Source organism: Magnolia sinica, chromosome 1 (assembly GCF_029962835.1).
Source record: "Magnolia sinica isolate HGM2019 chromosome 1, MsV1, whole genome shotgun sequence".
In the NCBI taxonomy this organism is placed as follows: Eukaryota; Viridiplantae; Streptophyta; class Magnoliopsida; order Magnoliales; family Magnoliaceae; genus Magnolia; species Magnolia sinica.
Genome location: NC_080573.1, coordinates 107,541,055 through 107,558,293, shown reverse-complemented (window position 1 = coordinate 107,558,293; position 17,239 = coordinate 107,541,055). Strand labels below are relative to the sequence as shown.

At 36.2% G+C, this 17,239-nt stretch overlaps 1 pseudogene; it reads right to left on the bottom strand.

Moving 5' to 3' along the window:
- Positions 1-621, bottom strand: part of LOC131248278 (uncharacterized) — a 50,143-nt pseudogene extending 49,522 nt beyond the window's left edge.
- Positions 622-17,239: the final 16,618 nt, after the last annotated feature.

Here is a 17,239-nt window from a genome sequence, read left to right as displayed (position 1 = left end):
AAATAAAAATAAATCTTGGATGATGGGTGGCTGTCAATCTTCTAGGAGTTATTGTGGATGGGCGACATTTCAATTTTTAAACTATGGTAACAACATCCCTTAGGAACCATTCTCACCTCTATATACACGAGAAGAGATTTGTAGCGTGGAGCGTTATCAGTTAAAAAGTCAGCAGCTTCAACATCAGTAAACAACCCCGCCTCATCTCCGGTGTAAATGAAGATCGGAGCGCTAACGTTGGGGCCGCAAGTAGCGGGAGTTCACTACATATCATTGTTGGAAAGTTGTGTAACTTTCAGGCCTGTAGTTAAAATGGTTTAGCGTTTGTGTAGTACAACGTTTCAAAGCCGTCTGCAGCCAGAAATTGGGCGTCGTAAGAGCTGTTGAAAGTTCTTTGGATGATACCGAGCTTCGGAATCTTCAAGGTTACAGGTAGGGTTAGTGAGAGAAATACAAGGAGCCATGCAAGCACTAGCTTTGAAGACGTTGGAGAAGTGCTTGTACTGGCCATGTTTGTAGGTGGGGAATGCAATGGAGTTCAAAGCTTGAGATTAGCCTTCTCAAGCCTGCTTATATTTATCACCAGCTTTTCTGAGTGGAAGATAGGTGAAACATTCAAGATATTCATCATGTGGATCTCACCATGTGAATAACGGGTCTTAGTTTTCATGGGTCGTAGTTTTCATGTTATATGGATCGTGGTTGTCATGCTAAATGGGTCGTGGTTTATGGATCGTACATGTAGCGCTGATTCCGAAGGGTCGCGCTAAATCTGAAGAGAAGGGTCATGGATATGACGAACAATGGGTCGTGGTTGTCATGTTGACAATAAGAGTGTCATGTTGAGATGGGATACTTACACGTGCGACCGAAGGCACAAAACGGCAAGAAGAGATTATCGACACGATTGTCCATTGAGACAGCCATAAGAGGCCATTGACAATAAGATAGTGACATGCAATTAATATGACTACGAGAATGGCATCCACGCCGTTCATTATGTGGGCCCACGTGAAAATTCGTAAGGTCCACTAATCCATCGAGTCTCACTTCGTGCTTTGAATATAGACCACCAAAGCTTTTTCTCACCATCCATTCTTCACTAGCAAGTGTGGCCCAAAAGTTCATGAGATATAAATCTTTTAGGTCGTCTGGCATCAATGATTTTTTGAGATATGTGAATTTTAGAGAAATCAAAATCCTAAAAAAAGCTCTTTTTGCATTTCCACACTTCAAAACTGATTTCTAAAATTCACTCCATTCAACCTAATTTAAAATTCATATTTGCCAAACAAGCCTCTGGAGGTGTTTAGTTTATTGACAGCTAAAGCAGTTAAAGATGATCATTATGATATACATATCACCCTATCCTAAGGGCATTTTGGTCATTATAAAATGTGATAATTAAATCATTTATACAACTATTCTCATCTTAGATATGTGTGCGTGTGTTTGTATGGTTTTGCTGATATCCCCACCTTCATGGAATGTCAGCAACATCTACTAAGCTTTTTTAAATGACACATTAGACCACATATAACATTTTATTTATTTGTACAGCTAGTGTAAAAATCATGCCAATTGGATGATCCTAAACACCCAATTAATGGCATGGAAATGGTCAGTTAAGATTGAGCAGAGAATCAAAACAAGTCTACTCACCATTTTAAAATATATATTTGATAAATCTTATTTTATATTGCTTATAATTTAAAGTAGCATTTGGGTTTGATGATTTCTAACCATGCCATCTGTGGCTTGTAAACAACTAACAATTGTAACAAATTGGACCAAGTCAAAAGAGATTCTTGCATCATGGCTTACTCTTGGTATTTCATTTAATGGAGATAAAAGAAAGAAAATCTCTTAGATTAGGACATTTTTATTTTTATTTTTATCATTCAACTTTTTACCTATGAATTGGAAGTCTGTACAAGTGGGACACCAAACTCGTCATTTAGGAACGGTTTAAAACCGTTCCTAAATGCGGCGTCGCAAAGACAATTCATGGGCAAATTTTAGAAACGGAATTTTAGGAACGGTTTTAAACCGTTCTTAATGTTGCCAATGGTCAGATTTTAAGACGAAATTTTAGGAACAATTTTAAACCTTGCTAAACACGAAATTTAGGATCAAGGGAAATAAATTAGCAAAAGTTTATTGCATTCCATCAAAATAGAGATTAATCGAAAGAAAAACATAAGCTAATAATGTGTTTGAAGATGTTTCATTGCAAAATCAAATTTACAAAAAGCCCCAAATAACTTATCAAATAAGGAAAGAATAACTTAAACTTTCATAATCTTGTGAAAAATTATCCAGCCATACTCTCGGAATCATTATGAAAAAAGACACTTTTGATTCTGTGATTTCGCCATAGGCAGCACATTCCTTTGCTACAGTGACCAATTGAGCACTTATGGGCTGCTAACATCACAGGGTGTGTAAATCAAGTTACCTAGGAATGATCCTTTCAGCAACAATGTGTGTGAGAGAAATTGATGCACCACTTGCAACATTACATGGACCACATGTTCAGATGCTAAGTTGATGGTAAGTTGACTGCACATACATACCAATGTATGTATTTGCATTTAGATCAACACCAATAATCCTTGAAGCTCTAGCAATCCTTGCCCCTTCTACAGCCTAATCATATAATACAATAACATCATTCATCATTTCTCATAAATAAAAGCTACATAAAACAAATGCACCTTATATAGATGAACGTATCAGCAATTTACATCTGCCCAGTACCACTTGAGCACACCCTTTATTGGCACAAGTTTCAGTGCATATATCTATGTTGTGGGTGGGTTAAACCTTCTTGGAAATGAAAAGGCAATGAAAATGATGATGATTTAAAGATTGAAAATCCATTGTCCTTACACAAATGTGAAAGTCGTGAAACATAATAAATATCAAACTGCTCCTACATTTTTTTACTATGTTTTTGTATGCTTGAAAGTCCATCTGTCTATATTGAAGAGCATTCAACTGTTATAGAAGAAAGGAGTATTGGTACAAAGTTATAAAACATACAAAATCATTTGAAATTGAAGAATAACTACAGATAGTCAACAGTAAAATAGATACCAAAGCAAGAAAATCATGAATGTGGGATTCCTTCATAGCATCTGTTGCATTTTTCACCAATGCCTGGCCAAGATATTTAGTAATCATCAATAGCAGTAACTGAACATTGTAGCTTAACAACCAACAGTAGACATGCCCAGTAAGAAATCTACATATTACAGAAAGAAACTAACCATTCTAATGTTTTCTAGTGAGATGCACCCATTCTTATTTGGCTCCAATAGTGCAAATTGCTCTTTCATATAAAAAAGCTCATCCACAGTCAATGTCTTTGCAAGAGCCTGTTGTGAATGTGAAAGAAATGAAATCTAAGTATGTAACATAATCAGTGAACTAAGACAATTTCTTTGTAGCCATCAGATTTGGTTTAAATGTGTATAAAAATTTTAAAAAGAAGAAGGAGAAGAAGGTGATGCAGTAATGCAAACTTTAAGAACCAGAACAGTGCAAGGCCTTAAATTTGAAAGAAGGATTATGCTTCAAAAGAACCTAATTATAATTTTACGTACTAAATGTTTCCCCCACCTACCTCCAATCTATGTATAAAGAACTTTTTTTAAAAAACAATACCCATCCTGGGCATAAGCTGCACATCTGTGCTAAACACATTGAAATAGCTAGTAGGATAAAATCTAAGTTCATGGTCTTGTTCATTTACAGGCACCATCCACATTCTAACTACATAGTTCTAGGCAAATTCCTATTTGACTAGAAACATTTTTTCTATATGTACGCATGTATAATCTCACATCATGCAACAAATGGCTAGGACAAGGCTATGGAGATGATGATTGTATCTTCTGAGTTCTAACAATAACATATAGCCCATGCAGAGATGTTTGCATTTGGATTCTCAAGGTTTGTAGTGTCTAACACTGAGTCTCCATGTCAGCTACCTACAATTAGAACATTCGGTAACTACCTGGATGCAAGTTTGTACATGAATTGAGATTCAGGAATATCATAAAAGACCAATAAGGCTCTGTGAGGAAAAGAGGAGGGAAAAGTGTAAACCAGGATGGCAGAAAACATACTTCAGGCCTTCATGCTGTGAGATATTGGTGGGTGAAGATGATTTAGAGTTTCCAGACAGTTGTAAAAACTAACTAAACAATATTGACCACAATCATTACCCACAAAACTGATATTTTAAAGAGAAAAATATTGTCAAGAATGAACTTGATTTTACATTCTAGCTAGGCCATAAAGTGCAGAGTAAAGATGCCAACATTTTTACCTTCGAATTGAGAGTAGAGCTTGGTGCGGATGTTGATCTTGCAGGCCCATTCAAATCAACACTTGCAATTCTGGAGGAATATCACTGATAGATCGAGTTGAAGGTAACCCCTTAATCTCCTTCACGAAAGCATCTCTGGATGGGAGAAAGAGTAAAATAGTGTTTCCATAAATTTCCTAACAAAACCAAATGTGAGTTTAATGAGAAATAACGTTTCTCAGGTCCTTAATGTCAAGATAAATAAAATCATGATATTTCAAAAGCTATGGATAATCCCAAAATCTTGCAATATTATCATGACAATATCATTAATTATACTTGCCTCAATAACATCGCAAAAATTTCAAATAACATTATTTGTCACATGCCATTTGGATCCCAAATAACATTATTTGTCACATGCCATTTGAATTCCATTACATCTATTGGCCCTATATTATAATTTTAAATGCTTTAACTGCAAGAAAACCAGATGGACAGTTAAATCAATTCAAACAAAATTCAAGTATAGGAAGCCTGCCAATCAGTCAGAAACTGAAACCTGTGTCAAACAAGAACAAGGGGGAAAAAAGGTGGTCTGGAGCATGCCAATGCGACCCCATTTGAGTCATTAAAGAAGAAACATGCCATGCATCATATGAATGGGAAGTCATGCATGGTAGGGCAGGATCCTTAAAAAGAAGGGCCTTAAGAAAAAGGCATTAAAAAGATCTACAATTGCTACCGCTTGTCAGGGAGGTTGAGAGATTCATCCATAACATTAGATGATGCATCCAGGTACATAAGATCAGACCATCCAACTTTAGATTAAATATCCAGATCACTTATTAACTCCAAGTTGATCAGATGACAAGTATGGAACCATATCAATGCTTCAAACAGCTTCAATTGATCCAAACATTCTTTATCGATTTCATTAATCAACCCAACAATTTTGTGGTAGGGGTCGCCAACGGGCTAGGTGCAGGTGTTGCCCATACCCACCAATGGGAACTGTACCCATACCATCATAGGCCTTGAATGGGGATGGGCACTCTTGCCAGTTAAAGGTATGCCGGGCACCTATTAAGGTATGTAACATCTCGGAAAAATTCGTACAAGGACCCGAGTATCACCTCAGGCAGAAATCACTCAGGACCAAATCTTTTAGAAATTAGACGAGAATTAGCTAGTGCTACACTAGAGTACCTGTAAAATTAGCACTAATCACTTTAAATATGATCTACAAGACATAAAACGTGTAGAATCATTGTCGCTACTTTACCCTGAAATCTAGAATCAATCTCTAGACCCGGTTACTCTCGGGAGCACCTTGAAACTCTGTATCCGACCTGAACCATGCGTCGAAAGTCTTATGACCGCGAAACTATATGAATATGACCACTTTTTTGGGCTTGATAACCATCTCGAAAATCAAGTTCTAACAGTGTCTAGAAACGCATAACTTGAGCCTGGAGCGGTGTGTGAGAAACGCGAATATCTTTAGAAAACGAACCCAGATTTAAGTGAATTGAGTCGTTCACTTGCAGGCCAAATCTAAATATTCAGACCGTCAAAATCTGACCCAATTACACCCTCGGATCAGGAAAAATTTTCAAATCATGTCGGTGCACTTGTGGCCCTGATCGAGTACTGGTGACCGTTGAACTAAAACTGGTCTGCCACGGTCGATCTATAAATCCAATCGGACCGAAAATTCAGCTGACCTAGATCTAATATCAGGGAACTTCAGTCCGACCGCATGCTAAAGGGAGGCCACCAGAAGTGCTCCATTGAACTGAAACAGACGCCCTTTTGGATATAACCTAAGTATACCTTGGCCCTGGGGCCATTTCCATCAGTCCTAGGCCTATATAAAGGCTTAAAACCCCCTCTCTCTCTCTCTCACTCCATATGAATTTGCTAACCTAAGTGAGAGAAGAGAAAAGAAAGAGAAGGAAAGAGAGAGAAAGTGTGAGGGAAGTTAGGGTTTTACTACAGAGATCGTTCCCTGCCGCTCTAAGTATCGAAACACTGCTGCCGTGTCGCGATACCGGCGATTTTGGTTCAGTTCTTAGGTAAGAAATCCTAACCCTAATCTGTTTTAGGTTTTCAAACGGTGTATTGGATGAAATAACTAACTTATTTCATGCTATAGGTTGTCGTTGTGCCATAGACAAAGGCTTAGTGTTTAAACTGAGTTCGTTACGAGTCTACCGGCAAAAGGTGCGGACTATAAATGTTTAGGTTATGGTTTTCAAGGCTTTCAATGTCAGTTAATGATTTATGTCTAACTTGAATGCTATCACATGCTTAGATACGATGTTTCCCACACTTTACACATATATGAACTATGTTGAGTGTAGTGTACTCCATGTGTTAGTTGAAATGATTGAATGCATATAGAATTTGGACTCATGTTTGACATGATTATCCGTCGTGGATATAGGGTTGTAGTATGTGCGACAGCCCCTTGGTGAAAGGATTTACCCTAATACATGTTATAGCCAACATACGTCATGTATCTTATAGTGTGTAGTCTAAGTGTTTGTTGAAATGACTGAATGAATATGGGATTATGATTTGTGCCTGCCGTGTCTATGGAATGAAAATACATGATTGTTGTGTATGTGACAACTCCTTGTTGGAAGGATCTGTCCAAGTATATGTTATAATCAACATATGTTATGTATGTTGATATGTGCAGTCTAAGTGTTTGTAAAAATGTCGGTATGAGTAAGTATTTGGTGCATTATACTTTATACGAGTGTCGAGATAAGATTCTCAACTACCTTAACTATGTGTATAAATCTGTCCATGCAACCTGCACTATATTGTCTGTTTTACTTATGGAATGCGTATGTGGGAATCCATGGTTATGCTGTATTTCATAAAATGCTAAATGGTTGTAGGATCTGAATTAATTGTTCAATACTGTATTTACTACTTCATGTGATTACTTGTTGGAATCGAGTATGGTTGGGACTATGAAATAGTCTAGGCAATCGGTAACACGTCCTAGTTTGGCAGCCGAGGTTGTTTCGCCACACCAAACATGTTCGAGGAATTCGAGTCGTACGCTGCTAGTCGATAGTGGTTAGGTCACGCAGAGTACTTATGCACTCCATGTCAATCGGCTCGACGTATACTCGTACCAGTCGAGCTTGTCAAGTAACCCGATTAGCCTGATGTATGTTCACCATGTATGGGCGTTACTGCTTAAATCTAAGGCACCAAACTCACAAGTGAAAAACCCGTTTAACTTTGATACCTCAATCCGTTAAGACTCATGAGCTGGACATGGTGGTATGGGACATTGTGGCCGAGCTGTCGGCCTACGCTGGGGCGACGAGCCTCCTGAAATGGCATAGCTATACGTCCTAAAGGGGGGGTGAATAGGACAATGCCAAAATAAAACGTTACCAGCAGAATAAAAGAATATGATAACCAAATAAAATAAATCAATTCACAATGCTGAAATAAAAGCAACCTCAATAAACAACAATTGAGAGGTTGATACGAATTCAGTTCTAAGGACAACCTTACACCATAAAAACCAAGGGTTTATGGCAGGACAACCTTATTTCTAGAATGTCCTTTGTATCAAAAACTCAAACCGGAGAGGAATAAATAAATAGCAAGGAATTGAAATAAATTGCAGAAATTTAAATCTAAATTATTACAACATTCCCACTATACTTGAAATGTAAATTTTACAACATTCACATCCACACATACATTCCACAAATCTGAATAATAAAAGATATAAAACTTCAGCAAGCATTCAAACCACAAGACAAAGAATTATAGTGGTTCGCCTAGGTGTACACCAACTGTTCAACAACAGCCACACAGAATGCTACTCCACTCCTAATATCTTCACACAAGGGATATTAGTGTTCACTAATAAAATAGGTTTCACAGGTTCACCTAAAACTTTCACAATTGTGTCTTTTTAACTTCGGCATACACAATCTAAAAACCCACACTTTCTGAGTTTTTTGGCTCTCCTTAGAAAACCACACAATGAGATTTTTCTAGCGAATCTTAAATAAAAACCAAAAGAATGTAAATTACATAAAAGTAAAAACCTGGATTTCTACTTTTTGTAGTAGCCCGGTAGAACCAATCAGAGTAGATGTTCGAATCAACGTTCAATGTCCAATACTCACTTTACAATGTTTCTAAGTTTTAATTGATTTTAAATTAAATCAAATGGGCTTAGCTCTATTTGATTTTGATTCTAAGAAGAAGGAATACAGCAATTCCTCTTTTCAAATAAGATTGGAATATAGGAATAAAATCAAATAAGAAAAGCTAACAAAAATAATATTAAATATGCACAACGTAACTTAAAATGAACAAACTTATCTCGGAGTAGAGGCTCGAATTTTCTTAAAATTCATAGATATAAAACTCTGAAATTCGTGTTCAATTTATAGATAAAAAGATCACATCTATGACTGGTCTTAGGAACTCTTTGACTGGTCGTAGCTTCAACGGCATTTTAAATTTTTAAGCGCGATTTTTTAAAACAGTTCTACAACTGGTCTTAGGGAGTCTACAACTAGTCGTGGACCACCTACGACCAGTCGTAGCTGACCCAGGACTGGTCATAGACAATTAGGCTTGGTTGCTGGAGTTTGAGTCGTAGTTCTAGGACTGGTCGAAGGTCAAGTCGTGACCTCCCTACGACCGGTCGAACAGTCTCCAGGACTGGTCGTAGAGTAACTAAAAAATTCTGAAAATCTTCAACAACTTAGGATTGGTCGTGGAATTTCTTGGATTGGTCGAACCAGTGCTAGGACTAGTCGAACAAGGTCCAGGACTAGTCTTAGAACAGACCAATTCATATAAATAGATTCATTTTGAATTATGTATACAAAATGACTTGAACTTCATTCCTAAGGTCAATCTAAGGTCTATCATACCTAGATCATTAAGTATGAACATTGAACTTCATTCTTTTCAGATAATGGTTGACCTTTGAACTTATGAAGCTTTAGATCTCTACTTGATGTAGCTTAATCTTGAGATCTTCTAAATCTTGAAATTAAACTTCATCTTGAGTTGTACTTGAGTCTTGAAATGTACTTGAGTCTTGAAATGTACTTTTCTTATCGATGTAGCTCTGAACATAGATGCTTAAAGTACCTGACTTTACATTTCTTGAAGCAGAGCACCATACAAGTCTTGAACCATTGTGATGCAGTGTCTTGATTATATACATATCAACATACAAACACAAGACACAGATAGAGGTTTTGGCATAACAAAATTTGACAATCAAAGGAGCATGAGACCATAGTATTTACAATCTCTCCCTTTGTCAAATTTGTGACAAAACACACTCATATAAAAATAATAGAAGCACCACATGCATAATAAAGAATCATGCACCAGTTGTCATAAACTAGCAAGTACACAACATTCATCTATACTTACTACCCCTGAGTAGCAGCATATATATAATGATTGCTATACATATTATAGTACCATTCATATCCATAAGCAATCAAACCAAAAGCTTCCAAAATAGCTTCAAAAAGCCTTCTCCCCCTTTTTGTCACAAAATGACAAAGGAAGAAACAATGTAAAGGATTAAAAGATGGAGTAACAGATGGATTTAATCGACAATATATAAGCAAGTAAAAGATCACAATCCATTTACCAGTTTAACTAAAAAGTCAGCAAACCAACTAAAGTGCACAATCCAACATAAGTATGAAAGTTAATACAGACCAAGAAATAAAATCTCTCAATCAGATCCTGAAGATGGAGTAGGAATGGTAGGATAAAGTTTATGCATCCCCTTCTTCAAGCACCTAAAATACTTGCGCATATATTTAACTGAAGATCATGGGCAACATTCATATTCTCTACCTTCTCCTCTACAACACGAAGACAAGCATCAAACTCAGATGGCTCATAGTCAAGATCATTTCCAGAATCTGAATCAAGTTTATCGAAAATATCATTCATATCAACATCATCAGGAAGATTGCCAACATCTTCCGCTTCAATCCCAGCTTCAGTACTACTACCTCCAACATCCACTTGGCTAGGAGCCAATCCCAATTTCATCTTGTTAATATTTGTATTGTTAAAAATAAGATGATGAATAGAGGCCTCTCCAACAGGCATAGCCACGAGCATGTGAGTAACTAAAACAGTCATAAGATAGGTAAATGGAAGATCACTATGACCAGGATGGATTCAAAACTGAATGATGGAATGACAAATTAAAGAAGGTAGACAGATCTTTACACCAGTAATGACACAATGCAAAACACGAACCATAAAGGCAGTTAGCTCTGTTTTGTTGTCAGACCGTGGACAAATTTGAGATAAAGATTCTATAAACAACCTTGTATCTAGGTAACAAATACCCTCAGGGGAGCACATTTCCTTTATGGGTCCATTGCACTTCCATATTGCATAAATCTCTAGTGAGCATCTATTTTTCTAATTCAGAGGGTTTTTCAAATAATGTATGAATGGAAATACCCTCATCATTAACAGGGATATCCATAAGACCAGCTATTAAATGTCGATCTACTTCAAATAGACCTTTTCTAGTATCAATTTTAAACGTTAAATTCTCATATGAAAAATCAGAAATGCATGCTAATATGGACTGAGCAATAGACTGGTATGCAGGCCCACCCCAATGTAAGATGTTATCCCAACCTATAGATTGGAGTAGAGGTAGGATACCAAATTGACCAATGTGGTTAAGATCAACTGGACGTTCAACGATGACATTGCGCATATGCAAATCCCGTACATCGGATGGATCATTTTCAGGAGATCAAAGATAGCGTTGTGTGATAGGAGTTAATCTAGAAGAAGATGGACCACGGGAAGGTTTCTTTTTCCCTTTGGGATCCATTTGCAATACCAGATACAAGAAAACAACTAGATTCAAAAAATATGGAATGGATTTTGATAGATCAGATTTTTGAAAAGAAGAACCACAATCTTACACTGAAAGACCAAATAAGGTGCACAAGAGTGAAAAATGAGATACAATAAGTAAGATTCTACAAGAAAAATGCAAAAGAACGACTAACCTTGAAGGAAAATGTTGGTGGGTTCGACCAGTCGAGCTTAGGCTCGTTGGAGAGTGAAATGGAAATGAAGAAGAAGAAGCTTTTCTCCAAGTTAAAGTGATTTCACGAGTTCTACGACTGGTTGTGGATATACACAACCGGTCGTACCAAGACTGGTCGTGTATACTCACGACTGGTCAAGTATTACATTTTACAACAATTTTAAAATTCAACCAAAAAGATAAATAAACATATATATAATATGATACAATAATACAAGAATATTCAATTTAAATTGTACGTACCAAGATCAAACTTTAATTTATTAAACCTACTTTTGTCAAAAGGTTTAGTGAAAATATCCTCAAGTTGAGTCTCGGTAGGAATATATTCCAAAGATATTATTTTTTCTTCCACTAATTCACGAATGTAATGATACCTAATGTCAATGTGCTTGGTACGTGAATGCTGGATTGGGTTTTTAGAAATATTTATTGCACTGGAATTATTTCAATATAAAACCACTGAGTCCTGTGTAATTCCATAATCGCATAACATATGTTTCATCCAAACATGCTGAGTACATGCATTTCCAGCTGCAATGTATTCAGCCTCAGCAGTTGAGAGCGATATAGAACTTTACCTCTTGCTAAACCAATAAACCAAGCAATTTCCAATATAAAAACAACCACCACTGGTTGATTTTCTATCATCAATATTACCAGCCCAATCAGCATCTGAGTACCCAACCAACTGGACACTAGTATCATATGGATACCAAAGACCCAAATGCATAGAACTTGCAACATATCTAATAATCCTCTTAACTGCAGTTAAATGAGATTCTTTAGGATTAGACTGATATCTTGCACAAATATCAACACTAAAAGCTATATCAGGTCCACTAGCAGTTAAATAAAGCAAATGCCAATCATGCTACGATACAATTTAGGATCTACATCTTTACCTATAGAGTCTTTTGAGAGTCTTAAAGATGTACTTATGGGAGTATCAAAATTCTTACCATTCTCAAATCCGAACCTTTTAATCAAGTTCAAAGCATACTGGGTTTGAGAAATAAAAACTCCAACAGGTTGTTGTTTTACTTGCAACCCTAGGAAATAATGTAATTCCCCAACCATGCTCATCTCAAACTTAGATTTCATTAAATCTACAAACTCAATAGTCATATTAGTACAAGTTGATCCATAAATAATATCATCAACATAGATCTGAACCATTAAAACATCATTATTGTGTTTCTTAACAAAAAGCATCTTTCTACACTGCCCATTTGAAAATTATGACTGAGTAAAAACTTCGTCAATTTCTCATACCATGCTTTGGGGCTTGTTTTAGACCATAGAGAGCCTTTTAAGATGGTATACATGATCAGTAAACCTAAGGTCTTCAAACCCTATAGGTTGTTCAACATATACCTCTTCATGTAAATCGCCATTCGAAAAAGCACTCTTTACATTCATTTGATAAATCTTAAATTTTCTATAGCATGCAATGGATATAAAAAGTCTGATTGATTCAAGGCGAGCGACTGGGGCAAAGGTTTCATCGTAATCGATACCTTCAATTTGAGTGTACCCTTGTACAACCAGTCTTGCCTTGTTTTGAATTATATTTCCAAGTTCATCAGACTTATTTTTGAAAATCCACTTTGTTCCTATAATATGTTTATCGTTAGGTCTAGGAACGAGATACCAGACATCATTACGAACAAATTGATTAAATTCTTCCTGCATGGCAACTATCCAGTTTTCGTTAGAAAGAGCTTCTTTTACGTTCACCGGTTCTATCTGGGAAGTAAAGCACACGTAATTACATATGTCTTCTAATTGTCTACGAGTGCATACACCAGTGAGAGGGTTTCCAAGAATTTGAGTGGTTGGATGATCTTTGACAGTCCTCAGTTCAGAGTTTTCTTGATTTGATGAAGTATCTGGTTTGTCAATTAAAAGAACTTCATCATTATCTGAACTTGGGACAGGTGTATTCAATTGATCATCAATGACCACATTAATAGACTCTGGAATCACACCGGTCCTGTTGTTCAGTACACGATATGCACGACTGTTTAAAGAGTATCCTAAAAAGATCCCTTCATCACTCTTAGTGTCAAACTTTTCTAAATTTTCACAGTCACGTAAAATATAGCACTTGCTACCAAAAACTCGAAAGTATTTGACAGTAGGCTTCTTATCAAACCAAAGTTCGTAAGCTATTTTATTATTAGATTTACAAGTATAAACCCGGTTAATAATATAGCAAGCGGCATTCACTGCTCAGCTCAAAGATTTCTAGGGAGCTTCATACTATTTAACATTACGTTTCCCATTTCTTGAAGCACTCTATTTTCCTCTCCACAATTCCATTTTGTTGTGGTGTTTTGGGCGCAGAGAATTCATGCGATATTCCCTGATCGCTACAAAACTTTTCGAAATTGTTATTCTCAAACTCAGATCCATGGTCACTACGGACCTTACAAACTTGAGAACTTTTTCCAGCTTGGATTCGTTTAATGATCTTTTTCACTTCATCAAGGGTTTCTGATTTGTCCCTTAAAAATGTAACCCAAGTGAATCTGGTATAATCATCCACTATTACCAAGATGTATTTTTTGCCACCTTGACTCTCCGTCCTTATAGGTCCTATAAGATCCATGTGGAGTAGCTCGAGTGGTCTTAATGTGGCATTAGAGTTCACCTTTTTATGAGCGCTCCTTGTTTGCTTGCCATACTGGTATTCACCACATATTTTGTCTACTTTTTGTAATTTAGGTAGACCTCTTATTAGTTCTCCTTTGCTCAATCTGTATAAATTTCGGTAGTGTACATGTCCAAGTCGTTTATGCCATAATTATGTTTCATCGGTATGGACCATGTAACATTGTTGATTAGATGAGCTACCATCGCTTACAATATACCAGTTTTCAGAAGTTCTGCGACCAGTTAATATTACAGAACCCATTTTGTTTATGATTTCACAACCTTGATTGAAAAATTTCACACTATGGTTGTTATCGCATATTTGGGATATGCTTAACAGGTTATGTTTTAGCCCCTCAACAAATAAAACGTTCTTAAATAAGGGAAGATTATAGAGTTGAACCGTACCTTGGCCAATTACCTTGTAATTGCTTCCATCACCAAAAGTAACTGACCCATCAGTCATATCTTTAAGATTGGTGAATAAAGTCTTGTCGCCTGTCATATGCCTGGAGCATCCACTATCTAAGTACCACTTTGAATAACTTGTAGCTTTGAAAGCAATGTGGGCAACCAAGCAGGTAACCTTAGGAACCCATTTCATAACTGTTTTGGGTTTAGGAGTATAGTTGGTCTTCTTCTGTCTGTTGTTATAAGAATGACCTACTGAGTTAGATTTTAAGAGCTCCTTGAGTAAATCAACTATCTTTTCAGCTAGTGGGTTTCTATTCTGATTTTTGAAGTTGACATAACTGCTTTTAAGTTTTTAAAAAGCTTTTGTATTTTTAGAAAAACCTTGACTAGTATTTTTTCCTTTTGAGTTAGAAGACTCTCCTTTCACAAACTTAGGAGGAGTATACTTTTGTTTAGGAGGAACATTTTTATCGTAGCCCAACTCGGATCTGTCGTCACATTTTCTAGATCCGGATAAAAGTTTTTCTAACTTTGGATCTCCTTGGGCATACTTCCATGTATCCTTTAAACTCAGAAGAGAAGATACTTCAGTTTTAAGTTTCTCATTTTCAGATTTCAGATTTTCAATTAGGGAGGTTTTGAATTCTAAATCGCATTTTGATTTTTCAAAACAATTTGAAATTTGGGATTTTTCTAAAACAAGAGATTCAAAACATTCTTTAAGTTTAAAAAACTTTTCTTTTTGAAGTTTAAGTTTGACAACAATTTTACAACTTTCCTTGTATAAGGCATTGTAAACGTCTTGAAGATCATCTTCATTTTCATAATTACTATTCAGATTTTCTTCGCTAGTTGAATCATCATGATCTGAAAAAGTGAATTTGGCTAGAGTCATAAGGGCTTTAACTTCACTGCCCGACTCGGTTTCAAAATCTTCTGACTCAGAAGAAGCTTCAGAATCAGATGATTCATCCCAAGTAGCCAATATACCCTTCTTTTTGGGTTTGTCCTTTTTAGGACATTTGTTTGCTAAATGCCCATATTCTTAGCAGTTGTAACATTGACTATCTTTCAAAGATTTTCAAGTTTTAGATTTAAGTTTTGATCTTTTCTTATCATTTGATTTTTGAAAATCAACCCTCTTTTTACTCTTGAAAATCTTGTAAAACTTTTTCGCTAAAAGATCCATATCATCTTCAGAATCAGAGTTTTCTTGAGAAGAAGATTTACGAGCAATAGATTTACTTTTAGGAGCTTTAAAATTTAACTCATAGGTTTGTAAAGAACCAACTAGTTCTTCTACCCTCATATTGTCCGTATCACGAAGTTCTTGGATCGCGGTTACCTTAGAGTTGAACCGTTCAGGAAGTGAGCGTAGTATCTTTACACACACTTTACTTTTTAGGATTTTATCGCTAAGAACCCACATTGAGTTTACAATGTCATTTAATCTTGTGTAAAAGTCCATAAACATTTCATTTTCCTCCATATGAATTTCTTCAAATTTGGTTGTGAGGAGTTGGAGTTTAGATTTTTTTACAATTGATGTACCCTCGTGTGTTATTTCTAATATATCCCAGGCTTGCTTTGCAGTATCGTAGGATATAATTCTTTTGAATTCATCCGGTGATAATGCGTAAGTGATTGCATTTAGTGCTTTTGCATTGCCAGTATTCTCATTTTTCTGAAGAGTGGTCCATAAGAAATATGGTGTTACTCTCATTGATTTTGAACCATCGATACCAGTCACTTTAGTGGTAGGTGGGTTCCATTCAGTCACTGTGGCTTGCCACACACTCTCATCCATTGATTTGAGGAAGATCCTCATTCCGGCTTTCCAATAGGCATAGTTGGAGCCATCAAAGGGTGGGGGCCTAGTGACTGATAGGCTATCAAAATTTGATATCTTTTAAATAACTTAGATCGTTAGCTCAAGAAATAAATCCAAATAAAAAGCAATAAGAGCGAGCTTTTAGGCTCTGATACCACTTGAAATGGCCTAGCTATACGTCCTAAAGGGGGGGTGAATAGGACGATGCCAAAATAAAACTTTAACAGCAGAATAAAAGAATATGATAACCAAATAAAATAAATCAATTCACAATGCTGAAATAAAAGCAACCTCAATAAACAACAATTGAGAGGTTGATACGAATTCAGTTCTAAGGACAACCTTACACCATAAAAACCAAGGGTTTATGGCAGGACAACCTTATTTCTAGAACGTCCTTTGTATCAAAAACTTAAACCGAAGAGGAATAAATAAATAGCAAGGAACTGAAATAAATTGCAGGAATTTAAATCTAAATAATTACAACATTCCCACTATGCTTGAAATGTAAATTTTACAACATTCACATCCACACATACATTCCACAAATCTGAATGATAAAAGATATAAAACTTAAGCAAGCATTCAAACCACAAGACAAAGAATTATAGTGGTTCGCCTGTGTGTACACCAACTGTTCAACAACAGCCACACAAAATGCTACTCCACTCCTAATATCCTCACACAGGGGATATTAGTGTTCACTAATAAAATAGGTTTCACAGGTTCACTTAAAACCTTCATTATTGTGTCTTTTTAACTTGGGCTTACACAATCCAAAAACCCACACTTTCTGAGTTTTCTGGCTCTCCTTAGATAACCACACAATGAGATTTTTCTAGCGAATCTCAAACAAAAACCAAAAGAATGTAAATTACATAAAAGTAAAATACCTGGATTTCTCCTT